The following is a 12,782-nucleotide window of genomic DNA, read 5'->3' on the forward strand; positions in this document are numbered from 1 at the left end:
ACTCTAGTGCATGACAGGTGGAGGCTCAGAGGAGACCCAGCTTATCTAATAAGTAGGTGTAAGATAGATGCTAACTGGCTGAATGATAATTGGTCATAAAGCCTAGGGTATCTGCAGGAAAAGAACCAAACAAACTTTGAGAGAAAGATCATCCAGAGAAGCTGAGCATATCATAAATGAAACATAATTTGAGTCCTAAATTCCCCTTTCCTCATTCCATGTAGGTATTCCCTTTCATATACAATATTTCTATTTATGATTTTTGTATTCTTTTTCTTAAAGGAATGCCCCAACTGTACAAGTTCAGGCCCCACAGACCTTGGCTGTGACTGATCAGCAATAGTGTCAAATATAGCATCCTGTTACATGTAACCTCTTCACGTAACATATGAAGAAACTGAAGATTGGAGAGTCATGACTTGATCTTTTTTGGCCCCACAATAAGGGTTGATAATAAGAACTTTAATCTCTGGTCCCTATATTTGTATCAGCAACAGTAATGAAGCAACAGATTCAGCCCTTCTTCCCTCCACCCCAAGAAACAGGTAAGATTTCTGAAGCAGTTTTGGGAAATAGTTAAGTGGTGGGCAGGGGGTTGGGGGTTGGGGGGCTGGAGTCAGACAGAGTTCAAAGTTCAAGCCTTAGTGATAACTGTACCTGTCTCATTTAGTTACTACAAGGATTCAATGAATTAACTCAATAAATGTTGGGAGAAGGATTGGAGCAGCATGCTTCTCAACTCTTTTTTTCCTTCTGGTACTAGATCAACCTGCACTGGGGATGAAATGAGTATTTTAAGCTCTATTCCTAGATAGTAGGGATGTAAGAGATGAGCCCCAGAGAAGGCAATGGCACCCCACTCCAGTACTCTTGCCTGGAAAATTCCATGGACAGAGGAGCCTGGTGGGCTGTGCAGTCCATGGGGTTGCTAAGAGTCGGACATGACTGAGTGACTTCACTTTCACTTTTCACTTTCATACATTGGAGAAGGAAATGGCAACCCACTCCAGTGTTCTTGCCTGGAGAATCCCGGGGACGGTGGAGCCTGGTGGGCTGCCATCTATGGGGTCGCACAGAGTCGGACACGACTGAAGCGACTTCGCAGCAGCAGCAAGAGATGAGCCCAGGACTGGCTTCAGGAATCAGGTTCAGAAGTTCTTTCTCTGTCCTAGAACAAGTGCAAAGCAGTAATTCCATGAATGCGAATTCTTGCTTGATGAGATGCATCCAGGTCTAGACTTGAGCAGAATACTTATGAAGTCTAGAAGTGGCTACAGATCAGGCTACTTTCTTCCGTTAACCTTTACCAACAAAAATAACTCTATTTAGATTTACTTTTTTCTCATAGGAGTCCATCTTCTCCTTACTTACCAATTGAGGGGAACAAAAGTAGGAAGAGAGTGCTGCTCTTTGGTTTCCTTCAAACAGAAGTCAAATCAACTCTGTAATTTAGGACAACCAATACCAAATGGAGTGCTCTTTTAATAGTTGAAGTCAGAGGCTTTCTGCTTCCCTGCTATGTTGCAAGGCAGAGGAATCTGCTGTGGCCAGAGCTCCAGGGCGAAGTGTCAAAGTACACTTGGTGCCTCCCAGGCCCCATAGAGCCATTCCTTGCTGAGGTCTTGCCAGCTCCACACTCCCCACCCAGGGCATGGCCCGTCGGTGAGCATGGGTTCTAGAGGTACTGGTGGGACACACAGATCCTTAGTTGTTGAAAATGCTGTTCCTTCTCTTTGGTTTTTTTTAAACACTCCTAGCACCTAGTATCATCAATTAGTCATAACCTAACTATTCTCTCTGCTGTGTCTGGCTGATTTTACCTCCCATGGGATTTTATCAATTGCTTCTATCCCAATCCAACCTTCTTCTTCTTTCCCTGAGTATGAACTCTGCAGTTGAACAGCCTGAGTTAAAATCTGAGATCTGTTTCTTACTAGCAGTGTGACTTAGGCAAGTCACTTAACCTCTCCGTGCCTAAGTATCTGGATCTGTAAAGATAACAATAATAATAGGGTCCATAGGGCTGCAAAGAGTGACACAACTGAAGCAACATGCACACAGTAGGGCCGTTGCAAGGATAGTATGTTAACATATATATGCGAAGCTTTGGGAACATCCTGCTATGTAGCCAGTTGCTGACTATCATCTCTTAGTCTGCACCAAAACCCCAAGAGGTAAGCTTTATAATATCATTTTATAGACTGGGGTGAGGATATACTGCTACTCTGGGAATTGTGTAGACATTGATTTCATTTATATTAGGTACCAAATTCCCATAGAGGTTTTTTAAAAGGGACTTAGGCAATATCCAAGTTTACTTTTTAAAGCTGGAGCAAATTATTCTTTAAGTATAATTAAGCACTTTTGAGAGTCCAGTAGGGATGATTATTCACTAATAAATGGTAATCTTAGTAGTTCAAGATAATTAAAAAAAATTTTCCCTCTGACTGATCCTCAAGGAAAAACAGCTTTTTCAAACAGCTGGAGGATAGTCTGTAAAGCTCAGGTAATGTTATTCCTGTAATTTATTATTTATTTACACTCGGGCAGGGGCTGACTCAACTGGCAGGAGTTAGGCCATTACTTCATTAATGTCTCATTATTAATCTCATTACTTCCAATATCTCTGTTTTGGTGACAGGTCCCCGGATCTTCTGAGACAGCTCTAATTTTAAAGATCCTATTGTGTTCTCCCTCAAATCATCAAAATCTCTCTCAATACAAGTGCCAGTATCAGAGCATCTCAAGTCATCTCCGAGACTGATAGAGGCACACACAAGTAGAATTGTCTTTTTACAACGTGTGCATGGATTTCAATTTGGAAAACACCCACCCCAGGCCCCATAAATTATTGAGGCAGTAAATTTAAGAGCAATCACAAAGGATGTCCCAGTGTTAGGAGTCTGGATTATGGAAGCTGAGACTCTCTCTTGGCCAGTTAGTTGAGGGACCATAAGCAAATTGCTTAATTCAAGTTTTCAACTTGGAAAATGAAGGTCTGTAGGCCCCTGCCCTTTGCCCTTTTTCTACTTTAAAGCAAAATGTCCACGTAACTCTATAAACTGGTAACAGAAAAACAAACACAGAAGCAAATGCTGTGTTTCTATCTTGGGCTTAGTCAGGAGTTCTTGGTTAAGACGGAGCTGATATTTATCTGGTATGTGCTGGTAAATAACAGCTGTCTTCCTTTCTGGTTAGGCCAGCATCTCTGCTGTCTGCTTATTCTCACCCTGCCCTGAATTTTATATATTTTGGTGACACCCCTCTTCTCCTCCTCCCCTCCCTAATTATGAGAGTTAAGGTGTATGTAAACTCTGGGGTCAGAATGACCTGGGGCTGAATCCTGACTCTGCATCCCACCAGCTCTGTGATCTCGGTGACTTAAGCTCTCTTGCTTCCACTTCTGCAGAGTAGGGACAACAGCAGGCACTCCTGGACATTAAATGAGCATCAAGCTCAGTGTCCGGCAAAATGTACACAGGTTTGCCATTATCATTAAAGTAAAAAGAAAAACCCTCAGAGTCTTCAGGTATAAAATGATAAGCAAAAACCTGTCCAATAGGAGGATTAAAGGAAAATCTAACAGTTGTGGAGAAAATCTACCATTATAAAAGGGAAAATTACACCAAAGAGAATAAGAAAGGTAACCAAAATTTAAAATTTGCCTCATCAGTAGATAATATTCAGTTCAGCATATCAAGACAATTACAGAATATCAACTTAACTAAATATATTGTAATAGATTTATATTGGGAGGGTGAGTGAAGGAAAATTTTAACAGAGCGAAGTTCATATGTGCCATAAGAGTCAATCATTAAATACCAAAACTGATTCATCAATAAAAAGCAGCAGGGCTTCCCTGGGGATTCAGTGGTGAAGAATCTGCCTACCAATGCAGGAGGCACGGGTTCAATCCCTGATCCGGGGAGACTGCTCTGCAGCCCATCCTCCGCAATGAGAGGCCACCAGTGAGAAACCCATGAACCACAACTAGAGAGTGGCCTCCACTCTGCAACTAGAAAAAAACCCATGCAGCAACAAAGACCAAGCACAATCAACAATAAATAAATAAATATTGTTATTTTTTTAAAAAGAAAAAGCAGCAAAAGCAAATCATTTAGAAAGGTGGATGGAAACACAGGAAGAAATAGCAGAAAGTGTTGCACATCGCTGGTGAGCTAGACACGGGTCAGGCAGCTCCTATTTTTTTCATCATTAGCCTCACAGCACAATATTAGTTAGGATTGTACAAGGCTGCAACAAAATGCATGCCAGTAACAATGTTTAAATGTAAGAAGGTCTATTTTTCACACCAACAGAAACAGAATGTATGCAGGTAACAATCACTTAAATATGAGAAAGTCTATTTGTTGCTCAGGTGAAATTTCATAGGAGTATACCTCAGTTCTGGTGTGGGAGCTCCACTCCATGAATAAAACTCAAGAGAGCAAAACTCCTCCCATCTCACCACCCCTTGGAAGCAGCCTTCCTTTTTTCAATCCAAAAACCACCTTTCTCCAATAGGGTGGAAAGAAAGAAAGTGAAGTTGCTCAGTCGTGTCCGACTCTTTGAGACCCTATGACTGTAGCCTACCAGACTCCTCCATCCATGGGGTTTTCCAGGCAATAATACTGGAGTGGGTTGCCGTTTCCTTCTCCAGGGCAATAAGGTAGGGAAGGGATGAAAAAGAGACATGTCAGGTTATGCCCACATTGAACTGTGAAGGAAGCTTAAGCACAGTCATTAGTGTTTATCTGGGACAGCCACATGCCTGCCTACAGATTTCCTGTTGTGGAAGAACAGGGGATTGGATATGGAATACAATTAGTTGTTCCCACAAGCACTTACAGACTACTTTAAATTTCTGAAACTTTAAATAAAATCTAAAGCAAACCAAATACAACACCATGTGTTATGTGGTAGTTAAGGGTTCAAGTTCTAGGATCAGAGGTCTGGGGAATGAATCCTATATTGTCCACTTAGCATTCCAGTTTTTTATCTGAGCCGACAATTAAAGGAGTTGATCCTAAAAAGTGCTTACAATAGTTGCTGGCATATCGTAAACATTCCTTTAGTGTTTGCTTGTTGTGTTGTCATAAACATTCCACAACTATGAAAATAAACAAGCACCTAAGCCTGTGTTATCTGAGAAAAACCAATAAATGGAAAAGCCAAGATAAACAGAACAACTGAATCTCCAAGAGACATTTAGAGACTCCTTGAGGGAGTAGATTAGATTAGCAAATCTCAGTAAATACCTTAATAATATTCAAGAAGATATGGTATGAGTAAAAAAATAAATAAATGCATAGAAAGGGGCAACGCAACAGTTTGAGATACAACTAATACAACTAAGGCACACACCCAGCTTCTCCAGGCTTTCTCATTTCCACAGACTCACAGTGGCATCCTGGGCCTCAGCCCACCGAACATTATAGCAACTGCCAGGCAATCACACCACGCGAGGTCAGCCAATCACAGCCCACAGTTCCTGGCTTCTCCCGCCATTTCTGGAAATGGTGTGCATTCTGGTTTCCCCAGAAGGGATGGATGGTATAACTAGTGCTGGAGGTGAATTAATTCCAGTGGAGTAAACTTTGACCAGTGAGTGATAAGAGATAGGAGAAAGTCGGACCACAAATATGATAATAATAAACATGCAATAAATGAGTTCATGAATTTTCTTTTCTGCTGAGTATGAAAATGTTACTAAACATGTTCAAAAATGTATATATTAACAGTGGAAACTTATATATACTATTAGTCAAAGCCCCTAAATTAATCAGTAGAAGAAAACCAAAAACATCAAGTTAACAAAAATTGGGACTGTCTTGGGTAATAACAAGCTAGCAAAGAGACAACAGCTATGCTGTGAAAAACTAACAGTTTAAACATAATATGGAAGTTATAATGGTAAATGCCAGGGGAAAAAAAATCCCAAATATTGTTTTGGCAATTTTCTCTAGGTAGTAAGACCAGAAAGAACATAAGTTTTCATAGTATATTATTCTACATTGTTTAGTAAAAACTTATAATACTCAGATATTATGTTTCTATAGCTTCAGATATAGATAATTATCTTTTAAATTATGGAAAACTACATAAAGTCTCATGCTGGTTAACATGCCAGGGGGAGGTTTTGTCTAAGTTCTGTTCCACGTTATATTGTTTTGGTTGTTTGAATATTGATGTGGATCAGGTATGACATTTATGAATAAAGTTATTAGGAGGGAAATTCATACAGCAATATAGACAATGCCCATCACTTCTAATACAGCAACATAGACAATGCCCATCATGAAGTGAGCAAACAGCTAAGAAGTAAATGACACAGTGTACGTGAAGCATTTAGTCCAGAGCTTGGTGCCTCTAAGTAAACACGGCTATTACTGTCATCTTGATATTGCTGATCTTTGGGGTTCTAGTTTCCAATTAACTGAATAGCATCCCACATGAAACTTTCAGAAACAAATCTAAAAAAATGTCTTCAACTCAGGGGCCAAAGATTTTACAAAAATTCTATGACAAATCCTGGTTCCTACCTTCACTTGTGATGAGGTTTTGAGCTTCAGTCCCCTTCTGAGAAACGGGGACAAGATGAAACTCAAAGGCTGTAAATGCAACAAGCCCCTAGTACACAGCTAAACCTTAGTATGTGAAAGCTACTGTTGTTGCTTTTGTTACAAAGAGCCGTGAATCCAAATCCAGCAAACATACTAAATAAGAAATACCCTGACAAGCATGCAGGTCAAAGACAGATTTCTTGAGTCCCTCCTGTGCAACTGGGAAGCACAAGGGATTCATTGTCCAAACTCCCCAAGGCTGCCATTCCCAAGGCTGCCAAGGCTAGGATCTGCTGCCTCCCTGTGGAATTCCACAGACGACACAGTCAGCAGACAGGCAGGGTTTCTGGACTGGGATTTCATCACCAAGCCAAGCTCAGAAAGACCCCCCCGGGGGCTTCCGACTGTTTTGTTTGCGGGTTATTAATACTTAAGTCTTTACACAACTGTCACCTTCTCAATGAATCCTATTCAGGCTCCTCTGTAAAAGGGCAACTCACACCCACTTGCTTGTAATCTTTCACACTGTTCTAGTGTTTCCCTTTTTTGTTGCATTTTATCACCTCGCAATATATTACCTAATTTACTTATTCCTATGCTTATTATTTATTTTCCATATTTTTCCTTTTACTTCACAAGGGCAGAGATTTTTGGAGTTTGGTCTAATTTGATTCCAAGTGCCTAAAACCCTGCCTTCTATACTGTTTACGGCAGAAAAGGAACTCAGTATTTCTTGATTGAAAGGATGAATGAATGCCTTCTCCTGGACCATGACATGAATTGCTTGGGAACTTTGAAGATATTAAGTGTTTTCGTTGCAATGAACATATGTGCATGGAAAGCCACAGTCCATGGTGCCACATGTAGCTTCTAATACAATCCATACTATATAATGATCAGCAACAGAAATGCAGCAGAAATGCAGTGACATGTATTCAGGTTTTGCTCCCCCAGGCAGACCCTGCTTTGTGTGCTTGTGTGTGTATGACCCATGCAGGATTTTGAAGATGAATAAAATGTGAAATGAAGAACTAATTTCTTCCATGATGATTAGAGGGTAATAAGAGAGAAGAGGGAATTTCATAAATCTTTAAGATTTTTATCATATACTTCTAGCCAATGTGAAAAACATATGAAACTGGCTTTTAAAAAGCACAATCTGAAAAAAAAATAAAAAATAAAAAGCACAATCCGAAAGGGGACAGGCAGATCTGAGTGAGATATGAATTCCTTTCTAGTCTAACATAATTCAAGTCCAGGATGTATGGCTTCAAAGTCAGGGCTGGGTTGAAATCTCACCTTGGAGATCTCACATGAGTCACTTTCACCACCGCTGAACTTCAGTATCCTCATCCTTCAAATGTGTATTACCATTTAATCACTGAGAAATACGTGAGATAATGAATTTGTAAATCTGCCGTTGGTGAAACCCAAACCCCAAGACATAGCTCTTTTTCTCCCTAATTATTAAAAAAAAAAAAACAAAAACTGGCTCAAGTCCACCTTCCCATCTACACTGTGAAATTAAGTCTATCTTCCCTGGACTCTTTTTAAGTGGGAGGAAGAGGTCACTTTTCTGGTAGTAGTTTCTTACTCTGGTTCCCTGTTTCCAATGAACTGTGACTGGTCTTTGGCTACTGTTTTCCTTTCTCTGTCCCAAGTTGAAAGAAATATGGAATATTTTGTCACTTGTCCCCCACACAGGGCAACTCTGTGGCTCATGTCCAGTAAAAACTGGGGGGAGCAGAAGGGATCCACCTCCCAGCAAAAGGCAGCTGCCGAGTAAACGTACCTGTTCTTTAAGTTTTATTAAACATCCGCCATGGAAATCTGTCACCAGATGTGTTTTGCTGGGGGTAACCGCCTCCCAGCTCCCATCGCCCCACCCCCAGCCTCATCCACTTTTTCTTTCTCTCGGCCACCTATAACCTCTTCCTGAATGTTTGTGTTTCTAGCTTCTCGTGACCCACCTTAAGTGAATACTGAACCTGTGTCTGTATTTTCAGACACCCATAAAGAGTGTCTGCTCTACAAGAAGCCATCTCACAGAGGACCTTCGCCTCCTCACATGGCGGAGCAGCCACAAAACCTGAGACATACATCCACTGTTTAACACGAGTACAAACATCTCAGGTGTGCTCACCATACCCTTTGCTCTCAGTATGAGGAAGAAGGTAGAACACTTATGCCAGCACCATTAGAAAAAAAGTTTCTTTGCAGTTACACTTTTTCCCTCCTCTGCACCTTGCTAAGCACATGGTCGGTGCTCAGCAAATGGAGCCCTTATGATGATGCTTTCCTTGGGTTGAGATATTTGCAGCTCTGAGAGCAGAACGCAGAAAGCAAAGCCTAAGAGAGAGAAATCAATGCCGCCTTGGCTGGGTTTTCCCAAACCAGGACCTGAGATAAGGACTCTGGAGCAGGTGGTTTATGTGGAAGCCAGGAAGCAGGGGGAGAAAATAAGGGGGAAGTGAGACAAGCTGATAATAGGCCTTGAAGACGTGGGTGAGTGCTCCAGGCCAAGGGGCTCCATCACACTGGGGAACCTTGGAGGAAGCAGGACAGAGATCAGGGGCCATTTGTCCATGACTCCTGACCTTCACAGATTAGAGTCTGCCTCTGGGGCACATTAACCTGTCTTTCATGCTGCATTTACAGGTTTGTCTTGCTATACGTGGAATCATTGCCACTGCTGTGGACAAGTCCAAAGGGGAAGGGCAGGGCCATTCCTTCACTTGAATCGGGAGCTCTTGTTCTACCCCAGGTGCAGGGGAACACGGAGGTGGGCACAGGGAGGCGGAGCAGGCTGAGAACAGTATCTGTGCTGGGAGGGAAAAGCAATAGCCCTGGATCTCAGTCCAGACGTGGCTGCTAATTACTGTTGACTAAGAACTTGAGTCTTCTGTATCCTTCACCATTTCTGTCCTACTATGGGCAAGAAGAAAGAACGACTTTCATTGTGAACACACACTGGGTATAGATGAATCAATCCCCTGGGAATTCCTGATGGGGATCTTGAACTATACAGGTAATAAGACAAGATATTTTTCTCTGGTCTACAGACAAAAAAACTAAGACCAGGAGAGCTAAAGGTACATACATATATGCCCAAGGTCACTCCGCTATACTACAGGAAAAAACTAAGCTTTGAGGCCATGCATTTAAAATTCCCAAGTCCTTGCTCTTTCAGTCATCCAATATGAAATGGGGAAATCCATCACAATCTGAACATACACAACAGAACACTGCAACACCAGGCAAGCAAAGGTTCTCTCAAAATGGTGCAGATCTGTTGCTGTGCTCAATAAAGCAGTCGCCCTTCTGCATTTCCTTCCTTCCTTATTAACTGTGCTGAGTGCAGTCTCAGTCCATCTGTGCTACTTGTAACATCTGCAGTCAAGAAGCAGGTGCTATTTACTCTAAGTCCATGCAGGCCCTTAACACCTTAGGGGCCCAGGAAGAAGGGTCTGGCAGGCAGAAGGACTGAGATGGACTCAGGGAGGCTGGGAGTTAGGTAACTGATTTGCTGAATTTTGGAAAGCTCCACATTTATATTACTCAGCTCTACACACACACACACACACACACACACATTTCCCCCAGCTAGCTGCTTCTGGATACACACACACACACACACACACACACACAGTACACATTTCCCCCAGCTAGCTGCCTCTACATACACACACACTACACACTCCCCCCAGCCAGCTGCCTAACCTTTCCAATCCAACGCAGTGAGTTGGGCTGGAAGCAAGGCTGGCAATTCTGTCCTGTGTCTGAGATTCCATAGGCCACAGAAACTTTCTGCTGGACCAGATCCTGAACTAGTAGAATTCATATTACTTGGATGTTTCTGTTTTTCTGTTAACTTTCCTTTTCAAGGGGTATTTTTATGAGTCATTTGCTGGCTTGTCTTCTCCCAAGTCATCTGATTTCCATTTAGATGCTGCTCCAGCTTCAGGATGAATTTTCTTTTTCTTTTAAAGTTGTTTTCGTTGGACTTAATTGGTCTGGTACTGTCTCTGACTGAAGTTTTGTTTCTGCTCGTTTTATGGGTGCTGGATGTGAGATTCATTTGGCTTAGTCAGCTCTGTATTTTCTTGTGTACTTTCTTACTTTTCATGCCTTTCCCCCCTACTGTTTTGCAGTCAAGTAACTTTAAATTTTCATAGATTTTTCATTCGGCTTTATTTTTCCTAGTTGAGTTTTACTGTTTTCTAAGTGTTTCTTTCTTCTTTATTCCTCAACATAGGTTGTTCCTCTCCTGCTTTGGGACTTTGCTGAGGGAGTGACGGCTTTTCAGTCTTCTTGTAAGAGATTCCTATAGCCTCATTTGTCTTGGACAGCCCTGTTGTTCTAGTGTCTGGTCCAATATTCTTTTGAAAATGTCCCAGTTAGTGGATAAATTACATGGTTGTTGTATTTGAAAGTGGGTTTGTTCCACTTTAATATGCAGACCAGGACTGAACATGCTTTGATTCTATGGATCCAATGCATGAAGACACATCTTTTTACATGTTACTCTCTGTGGGTTTACCTATAGTCTGAAAATGCTCCCTTTCTTTTCCTGAGAGTATATAACAAGGTAAAGTTGTTGATTTACCTTGTGAGTAAATTTAAACTTGTGACTGGGCATCCATGGAGAATATGTCCTTAAGAAAGTATGGCAACTGACTGAAGATGGGAAATGAAAACAGGTAGGGAGGGGTACACATTATTGGTTCATTTAAACTAAAGTGCTGAAATTAACACTGCAATATCTTAAGTTCTGTTTCCATATTTTCCAGGAAAACAGGGAACCCTGGGGTCCCTCCCTGCATTTATGCATTTGAAAGGGCTTTAGTTCACTCACCTGAATCTGAATCCCAGCTTCATTCCTCATTAACTGTCCAATCTCCAACAAGTTACTAATGGTTTTCTAAGTCTTCTTCTGCCACCTGAAAATGCAGATAACAAAGGGCTGACCATTCAGAATGTTGTGATGATTAAATAACATATAAGTGGTACCAGACAGTGGCGGCAGTTGCACAACACTGTGTATGTACTAAATGCCACTGAATTTAGACTTTGAAATTGTTGCTTCTATGTCAATCCACCTCAACAGAAATTTTTAACTGAAGGAAAAGACAATGTATGTGAAAAGTTCTAATGCATGATGGTTGCTATATGGCCCATTCTCTGCTCTTAATAAAGGGTCAAGCTGTTCTGGGGCCTGATTGTCATAGAGCCAGGTTAGCCCATGTGGGGCACCGCACAGGGTCAGCAGATGCCATTCGCGTTGCAGAGCAAGCAAATAGCGCCCCCTGTTGTTCTGTGGCAATCTAGCCCGCTGCTTATGAATCTGGATGGTTTGTATCAGAATTCCCTGAGTCAACAACTCATTAAAATGACAAACATGCAGATTCCACTTCTGGAAAATCTAATTCAATAATTCTTGGGTGGGGCTCCTGATTTTCATTTTCCAACTCCCTCCCTGGGTGAATCTTAAACGTGTGAGAATCAACAATTTAAACTCTTTACATCACCCTGTGATCCCTGAAACATAGTCCAGTGAGCACAGTAAATGCGTCGGCTGGTACTTTAACTAGGATACTACTAATAAAAATAGTTGTACTTTATACTCACGTGGTCCTCACAGGCCTTCTCTCAAGCACTGGGCAGCGCTTCTGATCCCGTTTCACAGATGTGGAACTGAGGTGCAGAGTTCCATCCACAGTCACACAGCTCTCCAAGGGTGGACCCAGGACCAGATCCCTGACCTCCTGACATTCATCCACTGAGACTTTCCTTCCTCTGAAAATAAAATTATTCTCATTAACTTCCAAAGCACTTTTTCTTGTTTATGCTTCTTGGGAATTTTTTCCCCATAGTCTTTCTATCTCTCCTCAGTTTTTTCTCTTTAAAGTGTTGACTTCCTCCTCAAATATCAGCATTATTCCTCTTCATTTATAATACTTTTTTTCTTTAACAGAGCATTCAGTTGTTTAGTTACTAAGTCATCCCCAACTCTTTGTGGCCCCAGGAGAGCATTCAGAGGGGGTGGTTATGTGAGTGACGGTTCAACTTTACAATCAATGCACATGCAATCACCAAGAAGACAGGCAGAGAAAAGGACTGCTTAATACATTGAGACAGGAGAAAAGTCACAGAGGCGTGTTTATGTGTGTGTATGTGTGTGTGTTTGCAAACAAATTTATGGAAGTACATTTATGCATT

General features: G+C 41.6%; 1 protein-coding gene across 4 annotated transcripts in view; it reads right to left on the reverse strand.

Moving 5' to 3' along the window:
* Nucleotides 1-293: 293 nt before the first annotated feature.
* The window catches only part of LOC129634852 (uncharacterized), a 103,606-nt gene continuing 91,117 nt past the window's right edge, over nt 294-12,782 (reverse strand). For 3 of the 4 annotated variants that reach the window (XR_008705948.1, XR_008705949.1, XR_008705951.1), the window contains 3 exons: nt 12,192-12,359; nt 11,419-11,503; nt 294-1,168 (listed from right to left, as the gene is read on the reverse strand). The gene's annotated coding sequence lies outside the window, so the exon portion shown is untranslated. The remainder of the gene's footprint in view (nt 1,169-11,418; nt 11,504-12,191; nt 12,360-12,782) is intronic. The other variant, XR_008705950.1, reaches the window with a different exon arrangement.

Source organism: Bubalus kerabau, chromosome 20 (assembly GCF_029407905.1).
Source record: "Bubalus kerabau isolate K-KA32 ecotype Philippines breed swamp buffalo chromosome 20, PCC_UOA_SB_1v2, whole genome shotgun sequence".
NCBI lineage: Eukaryota > Metazoa > Chordata > Mammalia > Artiodactyla > Bovidae > Bubalus > Bubalus kerabau.